The 7,219-nt window shown below is 39.1% G+C and overlaps 1 protein-coding gene across 3 annotated transcripts in view; it reads left to right on the plus strand.

Annotated features, from left to right (window-relative positions):
- SLC12A1 (solute carrier family 12 member 1) overlaps window positions 1–7,219 on the plus strand; it is a 123,005-nt gene that overhangs the window by 89,242 nt on the left and 26,544 nt on the right. The gene's annotated exons all lie outside the window — the stretch shown is intronic.

A 7,219-nucleotide genomic window follows, 5' to 3' on the forward strand; every position in this document is an offset into this window, starting at 1 on the left:
ACAAGCAGGAGGTAGGGGAAAGCAGTGTGAAGACTAGGACAATAAGAAAGTTCTAAAACACTCCTAAATCAAGCTGTCACTATCTGACAGTGGTGTTAAGCTGAATCTCATAGGAATACAGTGGACTTTTGTACTCAGCATTCACAGACAGCACAGAAAGCAGTGTGATTCTGGGGACTTTTATAACTTCTAATCAATGTATGCACTCACTGTGTTACAGCAATACATTAACATAAAATCAGTATCCGAGTAAATTTTCTATAAAGTTCCAAGTTTTATTACATTGCTTGTTAAAAGTCCTTGTCCCAGAACCCTCAAAACCAGGTGTGCAGGTTCCAGGACATGGACTTGTAATCTAATAAAGTTTGGGGTTCTATGGAAGAGTTTCTTTGATGCCAGACTTTACATTAATATATTGCTGAACCTATTTTTGTGGTGTCCATGCACACAAGGATCAGCTGTGATGAGTTATGAGCTGACTAGAGGTACTGTTTTACTTTATCACTGACACTATGGTTTTAATGCCGTCTGTGTGCTCCTACTGACTATTCATTTTTCCATTGTCACCAATATATTAAGATATTTTGCATGGAACTAACATATAGGTTTTAGAAAAAGCTGCAGTTAATTACTCGGTCACAATTAAGCTCAACAAGGTCACCGGCCTTTATAAATGAAATATCTGCAGACCAACTAGGAACTAATCACAGCATCAGACACCAAAATCTCAGCTTTCTGGCGCTGCTATATGAAATTATAGGGGATAAAAATATTGAATTACAGTTTTGTTTTATTCCTTCTCAGGGATTGATGCTTACAAATTACCGGTTTTATGCAAAGCTATAATTAATTCTGATTTGAGCTGTGGATTTCCTGTAATCTGTTTATTGGAAAGCAATGAAATACACGTTCTCTTGTTCACCTTGCGTTGCCATAACTCATTTTATGATAGTGGAGAACAGGGTGTAAAGGAAAATGTTACATTCAATGAAAGTGACATCAATTATGATAGTAATAAATGTCCTGGAACTGGTGGACTGAACCAGTATAGTAATGGTTTGTAGCACACAGTGACACATTCAGTTATGATGATAACATGCATGATTTATACTTTGTCACTTGTAATTCCCCATTCCATCTTCTCTAAGAGACAAAAGCTAAGCAATGTAAAAAAAAAAAAAAATAGGATTAGAATCGGAAATGTACATAGAATTAAAGACAAATGTAGTGATAACAGGAATTACATTAGTAAAAAATAAAATGGGTTGCTAAGTGCAAGAGTTTAGGCTGGGGCTCAGAGACTAAAGATCATTGTATAGAAATGCAGCCATGCAACATAATGCAAGGGGAATGGGGTTGCCACAACTGCGACCCCAGAATTGTAAAAAATTGCAAAAAAAAGATCGGATGCTGCTGGATTTTTGCTTTTTTGAGTTTACAGTCTTGTTGTTTGGTTGCACAGCACTTGTCATTGCTAGATTTGCCATGTAGGCCAGGCTTATAGTCCATTCATTGCTTTTGGGTGGTGAAGAACAGGGGCATACAGAGAGCAAGAGTGGCCTCAAAATGGAGTTAGCCCCTAGCGCTCTTGCCTTTCGACCTCCAAGAGCCAGAATCAGGACAGGTCTCAGGTATCATTCAGATCAGTGTTTTTGAAGCTACAAATTTTCTGCTTCCCTTCACAAAGCCATAGAGTTGAATAATACAGTTGCAACTGCCTGAAGGCACATGTAGGCACAGCTTTGGCTAAGTTCCTATATGCATCAAAATTCTAGTATTCTCTTCAGACATAGGAAAAGAAAACTGGAGTCACCAGATCTAGGATATGCCAGACACTGCAGGCACCTGACAGCTCCCACTACCTCGAATGGTGTATGTCAGGCTTCTGATGTGGATACCGGCATTCTACAAGACAACTGCTAGAACTTCTGCCACAGATGTGAACCTAGCCTTACTGAGGGAAAAATTATAAAACCATTTAAAATAAGCTCCCCCTAGTGGTTTTATCATTTGGCTGTGTAAAGGAAAGAAAACAATGGTACATTATTATTCAGCACAGAAGTTTGTACCTATTTAAATACAAAAAGGCCAATGAACAACACAAAAATGTCAGAAACCTGACATTAATAAGTGATTCCAATCTCTAATAACAGATAGCTCTATGTTAGGTATTATTGGGTGCCTTAGGGAATTCTACAGTTTTACTTTATACTGTACAAATATATTTTTGGATGAACATTTCTTAGAAACATGGTATACTGGTATGAGGTGTAGGCTAAAACCTGTCGGGAGATGTAGAAATCCTAAAGCATTGCAAATTCTGGCGCAAGCAGTATGGCATAGATTTAACTTTCTAACTTTATGCATGTGGCTTTTAATAATTGTGGACCAAAACATTGCAACAACATTTTTTGTAAAGTGGTGTAGGTGGGCCTAAAATGTAATAAGTCAAGAGACTGCTAGCAATATGTACAATGGTATCCATTTCCTCACTGATCCTGTTCAGTTCTGTATAAATAAGTCTAAAGGTGTCCATACATAGCTGTTCACCAAATGCTTGTTCAGCCAATACCTCAGAGGTGCATTGTGTTTTTAATTTATAATTTCTTGGTCTTGTCCTATTTCAATTAAAGAGTATAATTGCACACATGCTCAGTACAGTTCAATTTTTAGCGAACTATAATAAAAGTGAAGTATTAATTTGTACCTGGGTCAAGACAGGTTCTATTGCCCAGTTGGGCATCTGTAAATAGTATAGCCAATACCTCATAATACACATGTACACTTCGCTCAGTTGAGTGTGCATTTGTCTTCAATGGAGGAATAGTGAATAAGCCGCTGCCAAATTCCTTAGTCAGTGGATTATCTCCCATAGGAACATGGATTGGGCATGTTGTACGCCAAGATGACCAATCCATATTTCCCCTGAACCTTTCATTAGGGGAGAGTCAGGACACCCCCCACACATTAGTTGGAGTAAGATATATTATATGAATTGACCTCTTGGGTTTGTAAGATGTGTCCATTCTGCCTTCTCGCAGACCTCAGATCTGGCCAATCCTTATCTGGGAGGCAGACTGCTGCAGAAGAAAACATCTCACATTGCTCTGTCTGTAAGGGTGTCTAGATTAAATACATTCACTCCTTACATAAGACCCACCTTAGGCAGTCTCAGCTGACATAAAACTATAAGAGACTATAAGAAGTTGAACATTGTCTCCTCTGAAAGATTTCTGCAAGTTCTCAAACTTTCAGGAAAAAACTCAATAGTTTCTTTTATCCTATTTCATTTTAGTCCCTTTCACAGTTTAAAACAGCATTCTCATCATACTGCAATCCCATCAGGCAAATATGAATGTAATTTTGAAAGAATATAGGTTTTCATACAGGATCGTATATTTCCCTAATGACACCAGTTAAATTCCCTTCATTTTAGTTCCACTAATGACACCAGCTAAATTCCCTTTGGCTGCTATGCACTAATAATTTATACCCACATGCAACAAATTTGCAGAAATTTTTACAATTGAAAAACATTTTTATTATTCTGATTGGGTTGTTTTGGAAGAAAGTACATGGCTTTCTGCAAGCTTCATTCAGAAAGATGGGACAGTGGCATACATTTTTACAGTTTACATTGTGTGAATATACTCTTAGCTGTAACTCTCTTAGGGACAATTTACATGATTATCAGGCCATTTATTGGAGTTTAGCTATAGGAGGTGCAGAGGTAGCAATCGCTATCGGGCCCAGGAGTCTGAGGGGGCCCAAAGACCCTTGTGCCACATAAGATTACACTGGTCAAACGTGTAGAAACAAAAAAGCCACAGGCGGCACCGCTCCGTACTTTCTCCACCAAAACTGCATCTTCCAATACCTTGTATAATACAGTGTAAGTGGTGCACTGCCCTGAAGAAGGTACAGCTTCAACAATTGATTGTAGACATAGAATAAACAGGCGGCACTCACCACTGGAATCATCAATCTTCTTTATTCATCAATATGAGTAGAGATAAAAACAGGGCTGGGGCGGACTTGCTTCTCCCACAGCGCTAAGTCAAAAATTTGGCCTAAGGGGGTGCCGTTTCAATTTTTGCCTATAGCAGGAAGGCTATGTGCTCCCCTGCCCCTTGCCACAAAGCACTGAGGGAAGGGGGGCCCAAGCTGAATGCTTGCACCAGGGCCCATGAGCCTTTAGCTACGCCCCTGATTGGGAATTAACATTCCTACCAACACTCATTCCCAATAATTGCCTCATGTAAACGTGTTGGCGATCATCCAAGAAAAAGGCAAAATATTCATTCATTGGGTGATCTGGTTGTTTATGTAGCACGTACAATCATTTGTTGGCAGCTCATCGTCTTGTGTAAACAGGGAAGCGCTGCAGACAAACAAAGAATCTGTATGGGAACAAACAATTGTTCCTGATCATTGTCTTGTGTATCAGCCAGTGTAAATGGGTCCTTACTGTTAAAGGGAATTATTAGGATAGTAATTATATTGTGAGGATTATTAATAATGTGAACACCTAATAAACAATTTACAGTGGCTTCTAGGGAATTATATATTTTATGGCAATGTAACAGACTGTAGTGCTTTAGTGAGTCCTAATGCACATGTAGCAGGATGCTTAGACTGTAAAATCTTTGACATTTTATCTTAACACAGCATTTCCTAAGAATGTATCTGCTGCCATCTGCTGGACAACATAATCCATAACATGTCCCTGTAGAAACGGATACAAAATTTACAGACCACTGGGCTACAGGAAAGTGGTATAGATTTTTACTTTGTCTTGTATCACTGGTACATACTCTGACTCAATAGAAAGCTGTTTATTACATGCAACATAACCAGGGGAAGTTTGGTGCTTGCACAATAACTGAGGAAGCCATGTCAATCCCTTAGTGACTGCCAAGAGGCGGTGGTCACCAAGGGACCTTAGTATAGGGAGCTGCTTTTTTACAGCGGTCCAGTCTAAATGCTGCATGAGTCTCAGTTCGGTGACTGATTTAACGGTCCGGACGGGCAGAACCACTGATCCAAGCTATTTAACCCCTTACCTGCCACAGTAAATAGCGACCATGGCATCTAAGTGTATCAGAGGGAGGTAGCTACCTCTTTTGGGCATCTGTAAAATTGAGAAATTGCAAGGTGCCAATGACTTTGCATGGCAGCTGGGGGCCTAAAAAATTCCCCTAGGCCTGCCCTCAGAGTATGCCTATCAGGTTGTATCAGTGTACTACCCTGTACTGCATAAGTGGAACAGTGTATTATACAAGTGATCAGTAGAGCGCCTGTCAAAGTTCCCTTGTGGGACTAATACAGTGCATACAGAAAGTCTTCAGACATTTACATTTTTTTCACATTTTGTTATGTTGCAGCCTTGTGCTAAAAAAAAACAAAAAAAAACATCAACCTGCATTAAACACCCCACAATGAAAAAGTGAAAACAAAATTTGAGAAATTATTGCAAATTTATTAAAAAGGAAAAACAAAAATTTCACATAGACATAAGTATTCAGACCCTTTGCTATGACACTTAAAATTTTGCTCTGAGGCCACCCATTTCTCTGGATCATCTTGAGATGTTTCCACACTTTGCCTGGAGTCCACCTGTGGTAAATTCTGTTGATTGGACATGATTTGGAAAGACACAGCCCTGTCTATATAAGGTCTCACAGCTGACAATGCATATCAGAGCAAAAACCAAGCCACGAGGAGGAAAGAATTATTCGAAGAGCTCAGATACACGGTTGTTTGACTGCACAGAGCTGGAGAAGGGTACAAAAAAATTTCAGCTGCACTGGAAGTTCCTAAGAGCACAGTGGACTCCATAATTGTTAATTGCAAGAAGTCTGGAACATCCAGGACTCTTCCTAGAGCTGGCTGCCCCACAACACTAAGCAATCGGGTTGAACGGGATTTGGTAAGAGAGATGACTATACCATAAAAGTTGGGTGACAATGTATGGTCTAAGACTGGACAAACAGCTGTAGTCATCAGAGGCCTACTGATTGATTGATTGATTGATTGATAGTTGGATAGATAGATAGATCATAGATAGACAGGATAAATCATATCTATGTGTCATGTAGCTTTGGCTGCAATATGACCTAATATGAAAGGGCTTTCCACTGAACAAACCCTTTCAACATGTATGATGTGAGCCATACATACAATAGATTCCCACTAATTACAGTAAGTGCCATCCTATACACTATGGGTATAAATATTGTGGCTTCCAAGTGGCAGCATAATCAAACATTTACCTTGTAGGAGTGAAACCCACTATCTGAGAGGAGTTCAGGCAACAAAACTTCTCTGCATTAAAAAGTTGATTTCCCACATCTCATTGGGTAGTGAAGCGAATGCTTCATTCAACCTTTACAAGAACTTTAAAGGGAATTTTAATTGGTTTTTACTATGCTCAACTGTTGACAGCACTAGGTAGGGACTGGGGAGAACAGGACATACATACCTATCAGGAGCAGTGTGAATGTAAACTTAGATGCCAGATTCTGTTCCTGTGAGTGCTCTGGAGACAGAGCTTCACGGTGAAGTTTCTCTGCATTCAACTGCTTCAGAGCTGCTTAGGCCCTGTACCCAATTTATGGTGTTATTCCACTAATGATTTTGTAGATTAAATTAGTGTTGATCACGAATATTCTAATCGCAAATTTTTATCGCAAATATTGGCACTTCGAGAATTCGCGAATATCTAGATTATAGTGCTCTATATTTGTATTTGCGAATATTACATTTTTTTTTTCATCTGAACCCATGATCCCTCCCTGCTTCTTGCTTGTGGGCCAATGAGAAGGCTGCAATATCTTTGACTTTAGGAGTAGTGTTGATTGTGAATTTTCATATCGCAAATTTCTACTGCGAATTTTCCGATTGCTGATTTTCGCAATCAAGAAAATAATGACTGGAGATCACAAATTCGCAAATATATGACGAATATTTGCAAATTCGAATATTGCCCCTGCCGCTCATCAATGGATTAAATAAAATTCTGATCAACCTCTTTGATTTGCCTACACAAAACGTGGTGAGAATAGACATGCGCAAACCTGTTTTGTGAGCACAAAACATGAGAAGAGATTGTTTGATGGAAACATTGAGAAAGAAGAAGTGATTACCTTTCTAACTGAATCATAAGCATGATTAACGTTATATCCTATTGAAGACAGTCATCATGTTATTATAGCGGAGC

The sequence above is a fragment of the Bufo bufo genome, chromosome 1, assembly GCF_905171765.1.
Source record: "Bufo bufo chromosome 1, aBufBuf1.1, whole genome shotgun sequence".
NCBI lineage: Eukaryota > Metazoa > Chordata > Amphibia > Anura > Bufonidae > Bufo > Bufo bufo.